Genomic DNA, 23,230 nt, shown 5'->3' on the forward strand with positions numbered 1-23,230 from the left:
ACTTGTAGAGACTTAGCTATTTACTTTACTATTCCAGTGTAGGAATTTAAGTGCGGTCATATGGCGACAAAACTAATAATAATGTTAGCTAGAGCTGAGCCTAAAGACTGGCAATGCAAATTCAGTGGCTAATTTGCCAGCTTATTTACCAACATCTGCACAAAGAAATATTGTTGCTCTCATTATATAGTGAACATGAAAGATTTCTTCACTGTGTATGCAGAAAACTCATTTAGAACTGGTTTCAACAGCTCACATGATCATTTGGCTAATTCATATTGTACAGAGCCGATTGTTGTTAGAATAGAATGTAGAAACTACGTAAATAAATTCACAGCGCCCTGTTTCATGAAGGCCAAATGAATCTGTTGCATCACTTTTCAAAAGAAAAAGAGACATGGAGATTGCAGCAATGTGTAAGTTGCCCATGGCAACACTTTGGCCAATCAGAACTTGCCTCATCTAACAATTGACAGTTAACAGTTCTTGCTGTATCCACAACAATTAGGGCACAGCCTGTCAGCTTCCTCTTCTCATTCTGTATAAAATATCATCTTTTTCATCAAGTGTTTTTTTTGCATCCTATACACAAAAAGCATCATATTCTAGTATCCTAATAATGCTTATTATTTGTTCTGATAAGCACTTCTTTAAGAACACCACTGAAAGCCTGAGTCTTTAAGAAGATTCAGAAGATGTCATGAGTGTTACTATGAGAGTACAACTTGCACTTGAATCAAGTCATTATTGGAATTTTATTTTATTGAGAGTTAGAGTGTAAGGCAGTCTGAAAGAAGAAGATATTTTGGCTCAGGACAGAGGGGCAAAGGATGGGGTGCAGTTTCTCTCTCAAATAGATTCTTTATAAGTATTTCAATGTATGCGTACAAATAAACTACCAAATTTTCTGGACAAGAGCCTTGAGAGTTCTGTATCTTGTCAGCACCAAAATTAACCATAATTAAAAAGTATCCGAAGAATAATTTATTTTCTGTAAGCTGGAGGCAAAACTTCTGCTAGTCATCTCCACCTGTCTTTTGCTTTGAAATATTAGAGACAAGGCAAAAATGAACACCAGCCTTCAGCAGTTTTTCCTCAGGTTTTCTTGTGAATGCTGTACAGGAGAAAGGGGGAAGGTTACAAAAGGCCACCTTGCCTGAAAAAAGTGGCTGTGAATGTCAGCAACCTTGGATGGTTCAAGAGAACCTGACTTCAGTGCTAGATGATAAATGATCTGCTCTGTCTTGCCAGGGTATATACCACTCTCTGTATTCAATACTTCATGCCCCTGTGAGTGTGAGTTAATGTTGTAATATTGTCACAAAGAAGGTTGAATGCCAGTACTTGTGTCAAATGGCTCTTCTGCAATGAATGTCTCCAATTTCATTGTAGCTACTGCTGTAATATGACTGGCACCACAGTGGGAAAGCCTGTCACAACTGGAAGATTTCACACTAAAACGTTAAAAGGAGCTAAAGTACCATCACAGCACTGAACTTTCTTCACAACTATGAGAATGTATACATCTGTTGACAGTTCACCAAAGGCTTTTAAAGGACAAGAATGCAACTACTGGACTGAATAGCTCATTGGTATCTCAGGCATATACAAAAATGCTTTATTGTATTTCATCAACTGTAGCTCTTTGACCCTGAATGACGTTTCATTCAGATAATTTGAAATCCTAATTTGCCTACACCGTATTCTTCTTATTATAATTCCCTCAAACAATCATCACTCTGAAGATTGATATCTTTATCAGTACAGGCCAAATGCATATGCACCAACACTAATGTCTCTTCATGCTTCTCAACTGCAAGAGAATGTGCATATCCAGTATAACTGTATTCAGACAGAATGAATGGATGACTAAAATAGTGATCCTCATTCCATTTGAGGAGTAGGCTGCCAACCTGATAGGTATGTGCTTATACTACTGAGGAGAATGGCAACTAGAACTATCTAGTCAGAAAACCTCCAATCAACTACATCTTGCTGCACATCATGCAAAACTTAGCCATGTGTATTGAATGGCTGAGCAATCTTGAATTGCTGAATGGTTTACGTCTGCTTCTAATTGACATGTTCATATTAATCAACATTGAAGTCACTTTGAGTGTGCAGGTATCAATATTATATACTTTGTACAATAGATTTTAGCTTAACTTCCATTTCCTCCTGTTTTCTTCTGCTAAGCTTGCATTTATCTGAACCATTTTAATTTATTGCAGCTTTTGACCTCAGCCTCCTTTTTGTGTTCAAACTGGCTTGCCTTTGTCAGCCAGTGGCATCAGGCAATGTGGCTGCCTTACATGGACAGGCTTGTTGGCTTGCATGAGCTTCACCCTATATATTATAAACTGTTCAACAACAACAAGTGAGACTGCACATGAGTGAGATTTCTCATAAGTAGTTTGATCCGGTCAGACTTTACCACTTGTATTGCAAGTACTTAATTACAACAAGCAAGATGACTATGATTTCTAATGAGCTGCTTGACTCAGACAGACTTCACAACTTGCATTATAAGTGTTTGCACAAGAAACACTTCAATTTCAAAGCAGCCAAGTTGCTGAAGAAATTTGTACTGACTGGAGCTTGGAAGAACTCATACACACCATATAAATACAGTCAAATTTCCCATATTTGGCATGATGGCATGCTAATAAATACAAAAGAGGTTCAGACTTACTAAGGGTGGGAGAGGTGGCCTGCTTGAAAGTTTGAGAATTTAATCCCAGAAGTTTAACCTGCCATCAGGAAACTGAAATTATATCTCTCACCTAAAAACACCCCAGCTCCAGGAAGTCATGGGATATTCTGCCCACTGTTAAAAATACATTGTTGTTTGAAAACATCAAAAATTCAAAAAAGTTCTCTTGATAAAGAAATGAAGAAGTTTTGAAGAACTGAGTGTTGATTTGGAATGCTACAAGGTTCTGTGATAAGTTTGTTTTAAATGAAAATGTACTTGTATAAGTTGTACTACTGCTGCACTTTGCTGAAATATAAAGATAAGCCTGAAGTCTCAAAGATTTTATTTTGGCAGGAATTCAATTTAAAATCAGAACAGGATATAGACAGAGAAAATTAAACCCTTTCCAGTAGCAGGTTATGTTTTCTGCAGCTAAACTATCCTTCCTGTATTGAGCAGATTGCTGTTTATTTTTAGTTTCAGGGCAGAGAAAAGTGTAATAAGACTTCAGAAGATGTAATGAATTTGATCAGGTCTTGGACGCACAAAGACAAATGAAAACTTTAATTTAACACAACTTTGCTGTGGTTCAACGTGTATTCGGGACATTATTGAATTCTTAACTGGCTAAATTTACAACTTTAACTAGATGCTACTAAACTATTGGATTTATAAATAGAGTCACTGTGGATGTTGCTTCTATGTTCTTTTCAATCCAATTTCTAAAGTCACCTAAGTAGTGATAACACAGCAAAGAACCCTGAATTGATAAGAATTCAAGAATTTAAACCATTGGACACAGAGCAGAAGGAAACCATGTAACCCATTTGGGTCTGCTTTAGCATTCAGTGACATCATGGCTGATCTAATAATCCTCAACTACACTGGCCTGCCTTTTCCCCAACTCTTGATTCCCTTGCTGATTAAAACACTGAATATTGCGAATGGCCCAGCTTCAACACTCCTCTGTGGTGAAGAATTCCAAAGAGTCATTAACTTCTGAGAAAATAAGTTCCTCCTCATGTCTGTCTGAAATGGGAAACTCCTTATTCTGTGATTATGTCCTCTGGAGCTTGTGTCTCCAACTAGGTGAAATAAACTTTTCCTAACTATTCTGTCAAGTCTTCGAAGGATCTTGCATAGTTATTTACAAACGTTAAATTTGGATGAAAGGCTTTGCATTCAGAAACTTGACTTTAGCAATTCAGTCTATTTGTTATCTTCTGAGACACAATTTGAGAACGGGACATGTTACAGTTCCCTTTAAATTGACAGCAAGCCCTTGCGTCTCTAGTGTAACATCACCATCCCTTGGATAATTATTTCTTAAATTGAAACTGATAAAATAACTGGATTGCTATTTTGAGTACTCATGAGAAATTCCCCTGATGTTTAAAAGGACAAATACATTTCAATCTAAATTTTAAAAAACTAAAGGGAAAATGAGTTTCTGCAGACCAAAAAAGGTAAGTTTATATTGGGAAGGAGTATATCAAAGAGTAACAAAACCTAACAGCTTAATAACACTAATTTGAATTTAGATTAATTTAAATGCATGAAAAAGGGAAGTGTAATCTGGAAAGTTATGTTTGCGAACTTTTTTTTTGTAAAGAACAAACAATCCAAGTTTAGTCATGCCCAAATTTACATCGGAAAGTTTTTTTTCCCTCTGTAATAAAATATGACAAGAATACTTTATTGGACTGTACAATTGCTCAAGGATTAATGAATAAGATATGATTGTCATGACTGCATGTGTAAAATAGTACAAGGAAGTAAATAAGGATAGGAGATAGCGTTGAGGGGGAAGTTATAAAAACACAACTGACTGGGAATGGGAATAACTCATCTGGAGTTTAGTTCAGGCGACTAAATAAATTTGGTATTGATGTGAATGCTACTGAAACAATATTATAACGTTGACGAATTCATTGATTAGTTTCCTTTAGAAGATGTTTGTGCCCTTCCCTAGGAACTGTAAGGGAACTGCGTTAACAGTCTGGCCACCTTCTGAAACACTGAGACCAAGCAAGGGAATATAAGCAACAATCTTGAGAAAAAGACATCCTCACATTTTTTAGATCTTTTTAATAAGATCATCTGAAAGTCAATAATGTGAGGTATGATATTGGGGTGCTGGTGTAAGCGTGCAGAAGTGATTTGTTAATGTGATGTAACTAAATTGGGAGTGTATGGTGAAACTGCACTGAAAAATGGGACTCGTACATATACAGATACTTGACAAACTGCTGGCCCCTGAAGATTAAGAAAACAAAGTTTAAATGAGCAAGGCACTATCACATGTTCTATAGAGAAACTGACTTTAAGATAATGAAAGGGAATAAAACAGTAAACGGAAAAAGGTATTTTGAGTTGTGAGAGTTAAAGATTAAGAGGAGACTTATGCTTAAATATAAAAATATGTTCAAGGTGAATCCTTGTGAAGGAAGAGCTGGAAAATGTTCAAGTTCATACATAATCTTACTTTAATTCAATGTACCTGAGAGCTAACAGCTTATAAGCAACAACACTCCAATGAGCAGTTAAGTTCTTGTAGCTTTGTTATCTACAACATATAATCTAGATATTAATGACTATGCTGTAAGCCATGATGAGTGGAATTTACCATCGACTTTGACCCAATTTGAATTCCATATAACTCAACAAAGGGTTTGGGAGATAGTCCACAGTTATACAATTCAGTTTACTAAACAAGAAATCCAGTCAATTTGAGAATTGAACAAATGCTATATTTTTTAGTTCATTAGCCAGTATGGGTATTGATCTTTTAACACTTATTAAAGTATCAAGTCTGTGGACATTTTATTGTCTTTTGTGCTGAGTGAGTGTATCTGTTTTAGTATTGAAAGGGGACATGTTTCTGGATTATAATTTTAGATATTAACCAATATTGGTACTTGTTTTGCTTAAAAATAAATGGATTTGTTTGAGGTTTGTGAAAGAAGACTGGTGAATGTCTCTTATTTTGGGCAACAGTTGAAAAAGAAAACAGTTGAATATTTTGGTCATTAAATCATAACATTTATACTAAGGATGCAAGTCATGGAGAGGTGGGTTTTACTTACCAGCACATTGCTCCCATGAAGTTGTAGCAAAGCTGAAATTCAGATTTTGTGCTGGTGCAGTCTTGGTGTAAGTGCTATCAAAGGACTATCACAACTTATGCCAGAAATCCATATGTTCAGCGATGGTCTAGGAACTTGTGGGAAGGTGATGGTGGCACAGTGGTATTGTCAATGGACTAGCTATTCTGAATTCCAGGCATATTCGAGTGACGTGATTTGGATTCCCAATAGTGTAAGTGGTAAAATTTGTATTCGATCAAAGTCTGGAATAATGTGTTGTCTTAATGGTGACTGAAATAACTCCACAGAGGCCAGTACCCCATCACCAAGTCACCCTCTATTTACATGTGGAGACACAGATCCAAATCTGTCAGAACCAGAGTGAACTGAATTACTGACACTCCTGTTCATTTTTTTTCTTATTTTTTCACAATGCAGATAGGAAGTTTATTTAATTTCTGTTTCTGAGTCCAATCTTCATTCAGTGAAACAGAGTCAGGTATTCAAGGCTCAAACAAGAGATGGATTCTGCTTCTGGTGATTGTCTTCATTCAGTGAGAAGGAGGGGCGTGGGCTGGAAGGAGCTCATCATTGTGCTTCGGGTTGTCTGCTCAGTCTGCAGCATTGCAGGCCGTGGGAGCAGGGCAGTGGGAAAGGCACCTCTTTTGACACTCCTGTTTTTTTTTTCCTTTTTATTTAATGCTGTGTGATAAAACAGTGAAGGGGAGGGCAGGGTTTAAATCAAAATAGAGTTGGCGGGGGAAATAATGCACTCCACTCCCTGTGGCACCCACCACTCCCTGAACAACTCCAGAATGTTGGTGGAGACTGCGTGCTCCTTCTCCAAGGACACCCGGGCTCTAATGTAACCGCGGAAGAGGGGCAGGTTGGCGGGGGAAATAATGCACTCCACTCCCTGTGGCACCCACCGCTCCCTGAACAACTCCAGAATGTTGGTGGAGACTGCACCCGGGCTCTAATGTAACCGCGGAAGAGAGGCAGGCAGTTGGCCCTAACGACCCCCTCCACGGCCCGCTGCCTGGACCTGTTTTTGGCCAGTTTGGTCAGGCCCAGGAGCAGACCCACGAGGAGGTCTTCAGACCTGCCCTCCCTGCTCCGTAATGGGTGCCCAAAGATCAGGAGCATGGGACTGAAGTGCAACCAAAAGCAGAGGAGGAGGTTTTTAAGAAAATCAAAAAGGGAGTGCAAACGCCCACACCCAATATACACATGGTCCACGGACTCCACAGCGCCACAGAACAAGCAGTTGGGCTGGGAGTCCGTGAACCACCGCAATCTGCGGTTGCAGGGGACCGCTGCGTGCAGCACCCTCCACCTCAGATCCCCGAGAGAAAGGGGAAGGACTCCCGCGTAGAGAGCCCTCCACTGGGGATCCCCACTGCCCGGTGGCAAATGGGGCCACACCTGTCCTTTTTATTTATTTTCTTTTAATTTAACCCCCACACTACCACCTAAGTGCGGTCGTGCTTATTTTTTTCCCAGTACCCATGGTGTGTGTGTGCAGGTGTGAGACACAGTGAAAGACACAAAGTTCACATCAAAGGGCAGTGCTGTATGATCAAAACTGTGAAGGGGAGGGTAGGGACTAAATCAAAATAGAGTTGGAGGGAGAAATGATGCACTCCACTCCCTGCGGCGCCCACCTCTCCCTGAACAACTCCAGGGTGTTGGTGGACACCGCGTGCTCCTTCTCCAAGGACACCCGGGCTCTAACGTAACCGCGGAAGAGGGGCAGGCAGTCGGCCCTAACGACCCCCTCCACAGCCCACTGCCTCGACCTGTTGATGGCCAGTTTGGCCAGGCCCAGGAGCAGACCCACGAGGAGGTCTTCAGACCTGCCCTCCCTCCTCCGTACCGGGTGCCCGAAGATCAGGAGCGTGGGACTGAAGTGCAGCCAAAAGCAGAGGAGGAGGTTTTTAAGAAAATCAAACAGGGAGTGCAAATGTCCCCACCCAATGTATACATGGTCCATGGACTCCACAGCACCACAGAACAAGCAGTTGGACTGGGAATCCGTGAACCACCGCAATGTGTGGTTGCAGGGGACTGCTGCATGCAACACCCTCCACCCCAAATCCCTGAGAGAAAGGGGGAGGTCTCCTGTGTAGAGAGCCCTCCACTGGGGATCCCCACCGCCAAGGCGTGTCCGGACGGTGGATGAGGGAGAAGAGGTGGATGGTGTGCAGCAGCAGTCGATACAGGGCCCGCCCTTTTACATCCTTAAAAGGGACAAAACGAAAATTCCGGAAGTGGCTCAGTTTGTGGGGCACAGGCTCCCACAGGAAGTACGGGATCTTAGAGCCAATGTGAAATTCCGTCTGGGCTGGGGTGAGCGCGGACGGGATCCCACCGCACACCTGAGCATCCTCCAAGTGGTACACTACGTCGGGTCCGAGCACCGCCGTTTTAAATCATCGGATGGCGGTGGGCACGTACCAGACGTCTACCGCTGCCCTGCTCGCTATAACCTCTTAACGGTTTCACACCCTCTTGAACTCTCTCTTCAAAGTTCTTTTCAACTTTTCCTTATGGTACTTGTTGACTATCGGACTCATGCCAGTATTTAGCCTTAGATGGAGTTTACCACCCTCTTTGGGCTGCATTCACAAGCAATCCGACTACAAGAAGACACATTCCCGACGAGCCGTACACCACCACCGGCCTCACACCGTCTTCAGGATAGGCCTCGACCAGGAGGACTTGGGCGTCTTGGCATCGTCAGAGAAAGGACTTTTATATGCCACATTTCCCTCGTCCGTCAGGCGAGCGGGGATTTGGGTCACTCCTGTTCTTATCTGTCAGACAGGGAACCCTGATTGGACCAGATTAACACACTCAATCAGGGAACTCACTCTAAGGTCCACCTGGCTGACCCATCTGGTCCTTATTTTAAAATGTTGTTTGAGTGCATTGTCTAATAAGGAAAAATTGGAGATCCAGAGCTTTTTTTTTCCTGGAATTGGGAAGAATGCGATATAATTTAATTGAAGTTAATAAGTTCATGATGATCTTGACAAGGTGGATGTGGAAAGGATATTTAATCTTATGAGTGAACTTTGAACTAAAGAACACTGTTTTAAAACAAAGAGTTGCCTTTTTTTTGGTCAGAGGTGAATGGAATTTTTCTGAGGATTGTACAACTTTGGAACTCTGCCTCAGAATGCAATGAAATCATAGTTATTAAATATTTTGAAGGCAAATGTAAGTAAGTTCTGGCAGCAGCTGTGGATAGAGGAACAGTAAACGTTTTGAGTCCAACATAACATTTTGATCTAAAGGGGGGTTAATTCCGAAGAAGACTTGTACTAGTCTCAAGGTATTAACTCTGTTTCTCTCTTTCCTCAGATGCTGTCAGATCTACGTAGATTCTCCACCAGTTGTTTTTATTTCAGATTTCCAATATTTGCAATATTTTACTTTTATTTGTAAAAGGATTCTTGTTAGGTAAAGGTTATCAGGTTTGATGAAAATTCCAAACTCTAATGGATTGCTTAGATACTTATAGTATGATGGAGCAGGCTTGAAGGGCTGGCTGGACTACTTCTACTCTAAATGCATGTGGCTATATTAAACAGCACTTACATCACTTCAAGTGTGCACTTGTCAAATTCATGGTGAACCTGAAACATTAGCACAAATATAACAAGTTGTACAATAATGCTTATAGAGTCATAAACGTCTACAGCACAGAAAAAGGCCCTTCATGCATTGAGTCTGCACTGGTTTAAAACAGCAAACTGTTCTAATCCTATTTTTCAGCTCTTGACCCATAGCCTTATATGACTTGACATCATGAATACGTCTAAATACTACTTACATGTTATGAGCATTTATGCCTTTAACCATCCTTACATGCAGTATTTTCCAACTCACAGTACTCTTGGATGAAAATGTTTTTCCTCTCACCCCCCTCTACATCTTCTGACCTGTAACTTAAATAATGCTCAATTATCATTGGTCCCACCATGCAGGTGAAATGTTTCTTCCTTTCTACCTTATTTATGCAGCCTACAACTTCATAAATATCAGATCATATTTGCTTCAATCTTCTTAGCTCGTAGGAAACAAGTTTCTCCAATCTCTCCTGATAACTAAAAATCTCCAGCACAGGAAAAATCCCAGTAAATCTCCCCTGCACCTTCTCCAGTATGATTCTGTACCTCCCATAATGTGGATTCTCGAACTGCACACAATACACTAGCCATATGACGTAACCAATATTTTAAACATTCCCTTCCTCCCCTTAAAGTCTATGCCTTGGCTGGAAAAGGCGTATATTTCTTCATAATCACTTTACCCACCGTAAGGGACTGGTATACATGCACAGCAAGGTCCCTCTGTTCCTTAGGGTTCTTATGTACATCATGTATTCCTTACCTGGTTTGACTTGTCCAAATGTATCACCTGCTGCTTCTACAGTTTGACTTCCATTTGCCACTGAACAGCACATCTGACCAACTTGTCTATATCTTTGGGTAATCTAAAGTCATCCTCCTCACTATTTACCACTGCAGTAACCTTTGCATCATCTGTGAACTTACTGCTCAACTTTTCCACATTCAAGTCTAAATCATATATATACACCACAAACAGTAAGAATCCAGCATTGATTACTACGGAACCCCACTAGACCCAGGCTTCCTGTCAGAGAAAACACACATCAGCTATTGCTTTCTGCTTCCTGCCACTTGGCTAATTCAGGAACCAATTCTCCAAATTTCCTTGGACCATGGCTCTTACCTATGCTGTAATTCTCCCATGTGGTATCTCATCGAAAGGCCGATGAGAGCCCTGGTCCCCTCTTCAAAAAATTACATCAAGTTGATCAGACATGACTTCTCATTTAACAAAACCATGCATACTGTTCTTGATTAATCACTATCTGAAGTCTTACTTCTGCACCTAATTTTAATCTCTGTCTCTGGCTCTGGTGTTGTATTCTTTAAGGTCATGTTGCTGCTGTACAGGACATTGGTTAGGCCACTGTTGGAATATTGCGTGCAATTCTGGTCTCCTTCCTATCGGAAAGATGTTTTGAAACTTGAAAGGGTTCAGAAAAGATTCACAAGGATGTTGCCAGGGTTGGAGGATTTGAGCGATAGGGAGAGGCTGAACAGGTTGGGGCTGTTTTCCCTGGAGCATCGGAGGCTGAGGGGTGACCTTATAGAATGAATAGGAAGGGTTTGGAGGGATAGGGGCCAGGTGCTGGCAGGTGGGACTAGATTGGGTTGGGATATCTGGTCGGCATGGACGGGTTGGACCGAAGGGTCTGTTTCCATGCTGTACATCTCTATGACTCTAATTAATACACATAGAGAATATTATGAATGTTGCAATTTTGAAACAAAAATCAGAAAATTCTGAAAATACTCAGGCCTGGTACCACTTATCTATCAGGATTTTACAAGTTATATTTTCATGTACAACCACTGTTTAAACTTTACTACTCTCTGACAAGCATTCTGATGTAAGAAAGTTAGACACATTTATTGTAGAGTTAAATGGATGGTGCGTTTTCTCCAAGTTAGATTTGAATCGGTTTAACTCTGAATGAAATAAAGCTACGCAGTCGTTTCATTGTAACCTTCTTCACTTGCACCAGGATCAAATAGAATAAAGAGATATGATTTTAGATTTTGTCTGGAGTGGCCAATCTCTGCTTTGCTGTCTGAACTTGGGTAAATTAATTGTTATCTAGAAGAGGAGAATTAGTGCTTTGAATTCATCCAAATAAAAAAAACTCTGAAGTTTTCAGTTGCTTGCCTTGTTGGTTGTAAGGCATAGTAATAGATTTCTGTCTCAGCTGAATTTCCAGCTGGACAAACAGAAATTTTATATACCTTCAGAAATCCCACGTAAGGCAGATTTCTTTTTCTGAGATTAAACAACTGTGTCATCACTGAATCCATATTTAAGCAATTCTAAGTTGTTATGTTGCAGACACTAGGCAAACAGTACTTTCAACTAACAACAATTCAGTCTGCTTACAACACTATCAAACATCATGCATATTTATTATCAGTCTGATGCCAAGTATTGGGATGAATGGCTCAGCAAGTGGCTGATCACATCAAACCACATGTACATCCTATTACTTGTAATAGGCTGAATATAGATGGTACTCAACCAGTCTACATTTGCAGAACTCAAAACTAAAGGTTTACTGATCAATCAGATTCCATGATTGAGCAACACAGTTCACCAATCCTTTGTAAGAAATATATTCATAAATTGGGACCAGTTATCTGCGAGTCCCTCAGGAGTCCTGATGTAAGTTACCGACCTGAAACGTCAACTCCCCTACTCCCCTGCTGCTGCTTGACAAATGTGCTTTTTCCAGCTTCACATTTAATCGACACTGACTTTCCAGTATCTGCAGTCCTCACTATCTCCCAGTTAGCAAACAAAATAATATGTTCAAGCCTTTTACATCTCAAGGGTTTGAAGGTGCCTCATCCAAATAGAGTTGAATTGATAGTCAATCAGAATCCTTTCATCCTGTAGTAGGTAATCTTTGAATTTTGGTATTCTTTGTTTTGTCCTGATCAGTGCAAGATGAAAACCTTTCATAACATGCCACATTTTTTTCAGATAAAAAAACCTTTGGATTATTACCAGGGCTCCAAGTGAATTTGCCAATAGAGTTGATAAAAACTTTGGAAGCACATCACCAAGATTGGTGTGGGAGAAGTTGATTTTGATTCATTGGATACTGGACCCACTACTGGTAAAAGAGAGTGGTCTTCAACTGAACTTGAGAGCTTGCCCCTTATTGAATTGTATAAATAAATTGTAGGAGTTGGGATGTCATGTTGGGGTTGTACAGGATGTTGGTGAGGCCACTCTACTTGTATAGTTCTGGTCAACCTGCTGTAGAAAGTACATTCTTGAATTGGAAAGGGTTCAAAAAATATTTACTAGGATGTTGCCAGTTCTGTAGAGTTTGAGTTGTAAGGAGAGACTGGATAGGTTCAAACCTTTTCCACTGGAGTGTAGGAGTTTGAGGGGTGACGTTATAGGGATTTCTAAAGTCATGAGAGGATAGATAAGGTGAATCGCAAAGGTCTTTTCCTCAGGCTATATGAATCCAGAACTAATGGCAATATTTTTAAGGTGAGAGGAGGATTTAAGTAGGAGCTGGGGAGAAACATTTTCACACAGATGGTGGTGCATATATGGAATGAGCTGCCAGAGAACATGATAGATCCAAGTGTAGTTAGAACATTTAAAAGACATTTAGAAAGGTACATGAATAGGAAATGTTTAGAGGGATATGGATCAAATGCTGACAACACAGTGAGGCACATTCAGTTGCACTGAACTGGGGAAACAAATCCAGAATGACATCACAAGAAGATGTGACTTCAAGGCTGGCAAAAATTACCATTAGGGCCTGTCCCTAAATAGCTATAAATTAGAAAATTAGGAGCACCAAGGATAAATGAAGACAGAACAAGCAGAATAAAGTGCAATGAGTAATAACAATAAGTGTTAGTAAGTTAAGTAAGTCAAAGAATAATAGGCACCTGAAATTTTTAAGACTAAGTGCATTTAAGACATATGGCAGGCGAGGTCAGATAAGTGGAATATGTGACCTGTGATATGCGGGAAGTCACAGACGCTACCTGTGCCTTAGACTAACACAAATGCAGGAAGTGTTCCCAACAGTAGATACCTGAGCTCTGGGTTTCTGGGAACTTGAACAGCAGCTGGAGATACTGTGATGCATCTGCAAGGCTGAGAGTTACATGCATAGCATGTTTAGCGAGGTGGCACATCACTGCTCAAAGGACTGGAAGAAGGAAGGGAGTGGGTGACTACCAGGCAACCTAAGAGAAACAAGCAGCTAGTGTAGGAGTTCCCTGGGTCCCCATGACAAATTGGTTTTCCATTTTGAAAGCTAATGGCAGTGCTTGCTCCTCAACAGAGTACAGATACTGTCAAGTTTCTGACATCACAAGCAGGAGGGGAGGAAGCCTAAAGTATTATGAAGATGTGGGTGTACTGTACCTTTAAGACAGTTGAAAGCCAGCAGGATTACCTGACAGCACCAAGTGTTCTGAATAAGATACAATGTAACCTTCCAGTCCAGCAACTTGGGTAGTTGGTGCCTGGAGACAAAAAGAAATTTGAATTAGGCCAATCAGTTTAAATTATACGCCAAAAAAACAAACTCCAATCCAGTTTGAATTTAGTACATTCCTAAAAGCTAATGACACAATCCGATGTTCTGGGGGTAGAAGACCCAAAAAATTGAACGGTTGAGAGACAACTGCCAAAAGACCAACAGATGTAGGCTGCTAGTCAGAACTGTCTGAGAGGGACTTGTCTAGAGAAGGAGTTTGCACAGAGAAAAACATCAATACTGACCTGGAGAGCAAATCTACAGAGGAAACTATAAAGAGAAGATTCAACCGCTGACTGGTTTTGAAATTTGAATTTTTCACTAAATCTTAATTTGGGGTTTTATTGGGCTAGTATTATAGGAGGGAAAGTAAAAGATAGGTTAGAGGAAGGAGTTGTTATTAGTTGTTAATTATTCTCTGTTATACTTTAAGAAATAAAGTTGTTAATTTTTACTTTAAATAGTTCTTGGACTATTGAATTTTCACAGATTACTGCACGAGATAAATCTTTTCTGTGTTGCTAGTTTAAATTAAGCAGGATAGTTTACCCCTTGATGTAACAGTTATTTACAACTCTCGAATTTTCACAGATAACAGGTAGTTCTGCTAGCTTTAGCTTTCTCAAAGGTACAGTACACCCACATCTTCATAGCAAAAGGAGCAGCAGTTGAGATAGAGGATCCATTAGTTATGGGAACAGACAAGAATTTCTGTGGGTCTTATTATAACTCCAGGTTGGTATGTTGTGTGAGGATGAAGGATGTCAGAGCAGCTACATGACACTCTCTGGAGTGCGAGACTTAGGAAGGAGGATATGGTCATGAAATCAGAACTTAGCAGGTAGAAAGTTATTAATCACAATGAGGTGGACCAAAGGGTCTGTTTCCGTGCTCTATTACTCCATGACTCATTGAATTCAAAAACTAGGTTGCAGGAGGGATCATAAGAGAACAGATTTAGTAACCTAAGGAGAAAGCATATGACTAGTGATGGAGTTCATGAAAACCAAGTGTTAAAGGAAAGGACAAAACATATTAACTCTAAAGTTCCCCAACGAATAAGGGAAGAGTGTTGGAGTAGTCAATGTTAAAGGCTTTGTAACATTGCAAACAGTATTTATAACATATGGATAAATTGATAACACAAATGATAAGTATGAGGAAAAAATGCATTTCAAGAAGAGGCTTAGACACTAATCGAGAGAGCTATATTCACAAATTCATAATGTATAATTGTAAGGAAAAAACATTATAGTAGTGAAGAGAGTGAGAGTGCCTTAATCTAGATTAAGGACAAACTCAGATGCTAGAGACCAAGAGGAGCATTAAGCTAATAAAAGTCACCAGCCTCTAAATGTGTTTGTGCAGAGATAATCTGGAGAAGTATTTAAGAATATTAGCAGTGGTATAGACTGAAGCATGACGGACTGAACACACAAATAATTAGGGTTTGCAAGAAAGAGATTACAATAATCATGGATGATTTTAATCTTCTCAAAGATTGGACAAATCAAATTCACAAAGGTAGTGGGGTAATTGATTTACTGTAGTGCATTTGGGACAGTTTCTTAAAACAATAGATTCAACAATCAATGAGAGAGTAGGCTGTTTTAAACCTGCAAAACGTGAGACTATGGAATGGATAATGAAAAACAAGGGAATGGCAAAAGTGTTGAACAGGTATTTCATATTTGTCTTGACTATAGAAAAACGTGAATACAAAATCTCAAGAAGAGTTGAAAATCAAGAGGGAAAGGGAGACAGGAATTTTAAGCACACATTTTTCGAGGGAGAAAGTAAGGGAAATCTATTGGGACTAAAGGTGGATCCATGACCTGGACCTGATGGCCTGCATCCAAGTGTCTTAAAGAAAGTTGCAGCACAAATAGAGAATACATTGGTTGTAATCTTCCAAAATTCTCTAATCACCAGAAAAGCCCTAATTGTAAATATTGTAAATCCAACACTTCCATTCAAAAAAAGAAGGAAAGAGAAATCAGAAAACTACAGGTCAGTTAACCTAACATCATTTTTGGGAAAAATACTTGAATCCACTATGACGGAAGACAGTTAGGAAATCATAATATGATTGGATAAAGTGAAAATTTAACTGACTTTGACAAATTTATTGCAAATAACTGAGGCGGTAACAGGATAGGGTGGATAACAAGGAACCAGCGCATATAAGAGTATTTGAATTTTCAAAATATATTCAGTAACATGAAAGGTTAAAAGATTAGATAAGTGCTCATGGCATTTGGGGCAGAATATAATTTTCAATTCAGGTTTGATTACCTAACATGATGCAGACTGTCATGACAAATGAGTCATTTTCAGGTTGTAACTAATGGAATATTACATGTGTAAATTATGGGATCTTAACTATTTAAAAATTTTAAGAGTGGTTCGGTTGCTGGACTTTTGTGCTTGCTTTAATTTCTCATTTCCTGAAGATGTCACAGTATTAACCCCGGTACATTATTTTTAATCCGAATGTGACAACAGGATTTGCGAAAGAATAATTAAATAATGTGACATTGGGTATTATCAAATTAGCTTGACCTGCTGTGTGTTTGTATTAACATATCAGAGTCAAGAGTGTGTTGCTGGAAAAGCACAGCAGATCAGGCAGCATCCGAGGAGCAGGAGAATCAACGTTTTGGGTGTAAGCCCTTCATCAGGAATGAGACTTGTGGGTTGAGGGGGTTAAGAGATAAATGGGAGGAGAGTGGGGTTGGAGGAAGGTAGCTGAGAATGCGATCAGTAGATGAAGATGGATAAGAAGCTGACAGGTTGTAGAGGAGGATGGAGCAGATAGATGGGAAAGGTGATAGATAGGTCAATAGGGTGGTGCTGAGTTGGAGACTGGGGACTGGGATAATGTGGGGGGAGGGGAAATGAGGAAACCGGTGAAATCCACATTGATCCCGTGTGGTTGGAGGGTGCCAGGGCGGACTCTGAGGCATTCTTCCTCCAGGCGTTGGGTGCTAAGTGTTTGACGATGGAGGAGACCCAGGACCTGCATATCATTGGCAGAGTGGGAGGAGGAGTTGAAGTGTTCAGCCATGGGGTGATGGGGTTGGTTGATGTGGGTGTCCCAGAGATGTTCTCTGAAACAGTCTGCAAGTTGGCATCCTGTCTCCTCGATGTAGAGGAGACTTCATCAGGTGCAACAGATACAGTAGATGACATTGGTGGAGATACAAGTAAATTATCAGTCAACATGTCAGAGCTCAGTCATTGTCCACTGAAGAAAACTTGTGTGGAATAGATGGTGCATCAAATGGACATTAAATCAACTCAATTGTACCTTGCATTTTTAGTGTACTAACTGTAAATTTTATCCTTTAGAAAGAGTACTGAAGGAGCATTTAAAGGGCAATTTGAATGAGCAATGTAATTGGAGATTCATATGCTACAAAATTTGTCAAACTGTAATTCACATCACCAAAGATGTTGCAAGCATTCTTCAAAATTTGGCCAAAGAATTCATCAGATTTATTGCAATGCTGCATGCTTCTTGAAGCCATACAAGAAAGAAGGATAAAGGGGAAAGGTGCAAATGGCTTGCTGCTGAGGTGATCACAGCAATGTCTCCAGAAACCCGCTGAATTCCTGACTGGAGCACTCAGAATATATATGCTGCAAGTGTGATCCCAGTTGCCACCTTGGGAGCAAGCTATTGAAAACCATAGCCTTAAAATCTCTGATCACTTCCACTGGCTTTAAAGCTGAAGGGAACACTTGTCCTGTGGCAAAGGGCAATGTAAAAACATGTTGAGATATGAGGGATTATTGCTAAGCTATCAACCTATCACCCACTTGTGCTATTTTTCCAGTTGTGGGGAAGCGTCTGGTGGTCTATCTGCTTTTAGGCTATTTGAGACTCTTAAATGGCCAACTAATTGTCATTCTCCAGCAGTAGCAGGAGGAAGTTGTTATCTTCCTAATGGCATGTGGTGTTTACACCAACAGGTCTTTCTGTGGATCTGGGGTAGAGTGTTGGTCAGTGGATTGGAGTGACCATGGCGATGGTTGTGAACATGGTTTTACACATTTGGGTACTCACTGGAAATTCTGAATCTATTTCCACTAGTTGGTACTTATAAACCATAGCTATGGCTAATATTTCTCGGTCTTGTAGAGATCTCTTTAAGGCTTTTCACACTGCTCAAATAAAGCCCAAAACACTTCTGCATTCTAGCCTGACTTCTAAACATCAGCCTAAGCCAATATTAGTGAGAATCAAGCAGGCACGTTGCACCAGCTTGGAGTTGGTAGCATATGTGTTCTGTTCTGATGGAAGCCATGAAAGACCTTTTTTTAACAACTCTTATGTTTTTGCATCCTGTCACATTGTCACTCCTTACTGCCTGGAAAAATCTATTTCTGCAACACATCTTTCACAGGATGCCCAAATGGAGAGCAATTGTTTGAAATCTCTGGATTTGAATTTCATAGTGACTGATGACCAGATTGTGTTGCCAAATAAATAAAGGGAAAAGGCACAAAATTGTGAAAGGAACTGATGCACTTCCATTTTATTCAGGACACAGTTCTAAATACAGCAATGGGGAAATTCAGGCCACACATATCATGCAGCTCTGTGATGCTCCAACAGAACCATGCTAACAGCTGGAGCAGTGTGCTTGCTACTGTCCCACTTCATTAAGATGCAGCACATTGCCAATGAAAAAAATATTCCCAATTACCTGATTAAATTGGAAAGGCTGCAATCATTGCAATGTCAGAAAAAAAAACTGTCAGAATCTCAGGAATGTGGGCTAAATGATTCTCCCTTTACACATCTAAATTAAAGGAAACTAACTTCTTACTTTTTCTTTCACTGAATCATTGACCCAGATCTTGCAAGATCTCAGACTGGTTATAGGTAGTGTCAAAATGCAAGTGCTTCGTAAGAGGTCATGAGAATGTGGACATTAGTGAATGCTTACTAGATATTAGACAACTTGTGTAAAAAAAGTATAAATACTTATGATTTTGTGGATTTTTTTTTATTTGTTGACAACTGTGCATCTGTGAAACATATTTCTATAAGAAATATGGGGCGGTACGGTGGCTCAGTGGTTAGCACTGCTGCCTCACAGCACCAAGGTCCCAGATTCGATTCCAGCCTCAGGTAACTGTCTGTGTGGAGTTTGAACATTCTCCCTGTATCTGCGTTGGTTTCCTCCCACAGTCCAAAGATGTGCAGGTCAGGTGAATTGGCCATGCTTAATTGCCCATAGCGCTAGGTGCGTTAGTCAGAGGGAAATGGATCTGGGTGGGTTGCTCTTCGGAGGGTCGGTGTGGACTGGTTGAGCCAAAGGACCTGTTTCCACACTGTAGGGAATCTAATCTAATCAAAATACCCACAAGGAGCTAAAGAAGCTGTTGGATTGATTGACTCAAATCGCCAATTTACTCACAGCCAAAATCCTAATAGCTAACTGCCTCAAATGTTGAAATCATTAAATGTTAATCAATCTGAATAATATCATTGTAAAACAACTGTTTCCTGTTTCCTGTTCACTAAAAAACAAATGATACACAAACAGCAACAGCCACAAGAACAACTTAAGAAATATCAGAAAGAAATCAGTTTAATTTGGAACTGAAAGGTGATTGGATCCCAATCTCTCCACGTGTTTGTAAAACTAACAATTACACCAAAATATATACATTTCAAAATCGATTATAAATTTAAATCAATGTAATTACTGTTGTTATGCTGCTGATTCCTATCATTCAAAAATTTGCCTAAATACCCCTATCCATCTCTGAGAACCTCCTAACAACTCCACCTTCATACCAGAGGTTGCTGTGCTCTTTTCCCTGAGGGTTATCTATTCTCCCAAATCAGCATGTTGCCAAACCCCACCTTTCCCTGCAAATGATACCAGTCCAGTCTCAGAGTAGTCTGGCTTTCCCCCCCTTCCCCACCGTCCTGTCTACCCTCTGATTCGGATTCTGTTTGAGTAGTCAACTTATAAGTGTTCACTCACTCTGTCTTACAAAGATGAGTAAACTCCATTCTGTTACATCGCCTTCTGTGTGGCCTAGTCCCTCCCATGGCCTTGTTTACTTCACTCCTGCAATATATCATTCAGCAGCTTGCTGTAGAGTGTATGTTTTATAAAATTAAGAAAAGAATATAGTAAATAATAGATATAAGATTGGGTCTTAATTCTAACCTCAGTGAAAATGGTGATTAGGAGATGTTAAGATTGGGCTGATTCTGCTCTTGAGTTTATCTCATGTTTATTGGTACCACCATTTGATTTTTGCTGACTAACTTGGCTGAGATTCTCGCTACAGTAGGCAATGACCTACTTGAAGTTCAGTAGTTACATCCCAATGAAGCCATCAAAGCTGTAATCTAATTTTAACACTATCAGGGGAGTTCAACATTGCAGGAGAATCTAACTACTAACATAGGGAGACACCATGCCAATGTTCATTTGTGAGAAGTCTCTGTGATCAAGACAATGAGGATTAAGCCACTTATATGCCCCCAGACTAATGATAAAGGCCCCAACTTCAGCTCCCAATCAATCAACGAGAAAAGTTCACAAAATCATTTTTTAAAGACTCCAAGGCTTCACCACATCCTGAGAGCTTCCAAAACCCTCCACTACTTATTGCTCGAGAACATTCCCTTGAAAATATGCAAAGCCAAGTTTTCAGCTTCCATCTGCTGGTAAGGTACTAGAACAAGTGCAGTTCAAGCAAGATACTGGAAACATTTAGCCAAATGGGCCCACATAAAAATTTACATCAACTGGCTTCCACTTCGTTGGGGTTTTGTGAACACCACTCAACCTGGCATTTGTATACACCCTCCTTCTCTTGCTTCCTGCAAAACCAGCTTCACAAAGCCTCTTCTTAGACATTATAGAGTACACAAGGCTGGAATCAGATGAAAGGAAATATCTGTGGACAGATTGATAAAAGGAAAATTGATCTCTCTGCATCCCTGTAAGAGTAATCTAGGTCTTCTACCACAAGGACTCAGTTACACGCCACATTTGGATCCTGGACTTTTGGCAGCATTAGGCCTGCAGCCTGTACTGCTATCAGCAGTTTTCCTGTACTAGTGGTATTAAGCACAGAGCCTGGACTCTTGCCATTGGCGGTGCCCAGCATGGGGATTCCTGATAGTGATGGTAGTCCCAGAGTCTGGACTCTTGGTATTAGCGAGGCAGCAGAGCCAGGGTTTCCTGGGGCATCAGTATCGTTGTTGCTATTCTCAGAGTGGGAGTCTTTGAGGACTGGGACACCTTGCAGAAACCCTGAAGCTGTGTTCGAGACACCCATTTGAACAGAAGATTTTTTTTTTACTTAATAATTTTTTTTATCCTTATTATACCCCAAAATAGTGCCAGATTGTGGTGACAAAACACTTTTCACTTTATCTTCAAGATGTATGTGACAATTAATCTCTCCCTCTGTGAGGAATCTGATGTCAGGCTTTCTGCCCTATTGTCTGGACCTTTTTTACCCTATTGTTATCTGTTTTCTCCTGGATGGAGAGAAAGAGAGGGGTTGAGTGAAATCAAAGTGGAAGGCACAGTTGTTAGTGCTAGTGCATGTGGTTGAAAGGTGGTGAGCTGTCTTGCGTGAGTGAGTAAGCAGTGTTGAGGCCACGCGGGTTACTGGTGTGGGAAAAGAGTGGTTTGGGGAAGATGTTGCAGACACTACTGCACAAAAGGGCATGAGCCTTGGTGGAATGTGCAATAGAAGAGCTAGCGAGAATGTATGGAAGCAGAGAGAAGAGTGCGCATTTACCCGGGCAGAGTGATGAGCTCTTTTATCTTGTGGTACTGCTGACAATTCTTCCATGCTTTGGAGACACATGTGATGATCATGGACCAGGCTGACAGGGTCTGGTAGTATGGTCCCCTCTGCCAGTCCTCGGGGAAAAATGATGTTCCTCTCTGCACTGCCTCCTCCACCAGGATCGCTCAGTCCCTGTTGGAAAGTCTCAGCCCCACTTTCACCTTTGCTGACACCATCACATTGTGTCCGTCACCAAGCAGGGAATGCCAGTGCTTGTCTTGGTGCACAGTGGCTTTAAAACATGGCACATGTGTCAGGAGTGCTGTTTCTTCAGCTAATGTCCACTGAGCGGTGATTTGTTCCAGGAAGGGCATGTCATAAGGTAGGACTAGAATCTAACATAAGAGATGCTTTCGGGTCAAGGTAACTAGTTAACGAAGCAACTTTGGATAAGATACAAAGATAAGCCTCAACGCAGAAAACCTCCAAGAAGCTTGATGCTACTCTCACTTTTTTTGGCTAAGTGCAGCCAAATGGATCAAACCCACAGAAGCTGGAGTTAGAGTTTTACAGGATAAATCTGTAATTGAACAAAGAACATTGTTCTAAATAAGAGCGTTCCCATCGGTCCATTCCCATAGGTACGAAAGTTTGACCAAACAAATCAAGAACTCCCTGGATCACAAGACAGATAGGAGATTATGATAACATTGAAAAAGTGTTCTTTTGATAGATGTTAAGTGGATACTACAACAAAGAAACACTTTGATTATAAAAGATTCAGAGGAAGGTTGAAAACCTAGTAGGGGAAGCTCAAGAGAGACATTGAGAAAAGACCAACAACTATCATAATAAAAAAGTCAATAGTTCAAAATCCAAATTGGGGGTAGGTGAGTGAGGGAGCTTGAATAAGGTATTAATTGAATAATTTTAATCTATTGCTATCTAGAAAAAATATGCTGCACAAGTCATTGTAAAAGAGGAGGCAGATCAGACACTTGGAGAGTTTAAAACTGATGAATTTTACTTAAAATTGAAAAGGCACTGGGACTGGATAAGATGCATCTAAGCATACAGAGACAAGTGAGTATTGCAAAAGCTATAGGGCACATATTACCAATCTATCTTGAATTCATATGTTGCGATATTGCCTTAATGGAATAGTCAATACTGAATGAATTTTAATCACTGAGGAAATTATGTCAACAACTTGTGACACCCAGGAATGAAGAATTTCAATGATGTGTTTAGACTGTTGACTGTTTTCCTTGAAGAAAAGATTGAGATGAGATTAGGCAAAGGTATTCAAAATCACAAGGCATCCGGACAAAATAGATAGGCAGAAACAATATCCATTGGTGGGAACAGTGAGAACTAGACAGTGCTGATTTAGGTAATTTAAGGTTTAAAAAAAGGCAACTGTGATTTGAAGGGAAACGTTTTTTTTCACGCCATGGCTAGTTTGGATTTTGACAATACTGCCAGAGTGTGGGGGAGGCTGCGATTGTAATATTCATGAGGGAT

The sequence above is a fragment of the Chiloscyllium plagiosum genome, chromosome 6 (assembly GCF_004010195.1).
Source record: "Chiloscyllium plagiosum isolate BGI_BamShark_2017 chromosome 6, ASM401019v2, whole genome shotgun sequence".
In the NCBI taxonomy this organism is placed as follows: Eukaryota; Metazoa; Chordata; class Chondrichthyes; order Orectolobiformes; family Hemiscylliidae; genus Chiloscyllium; species Chiloscyllium plagiosum.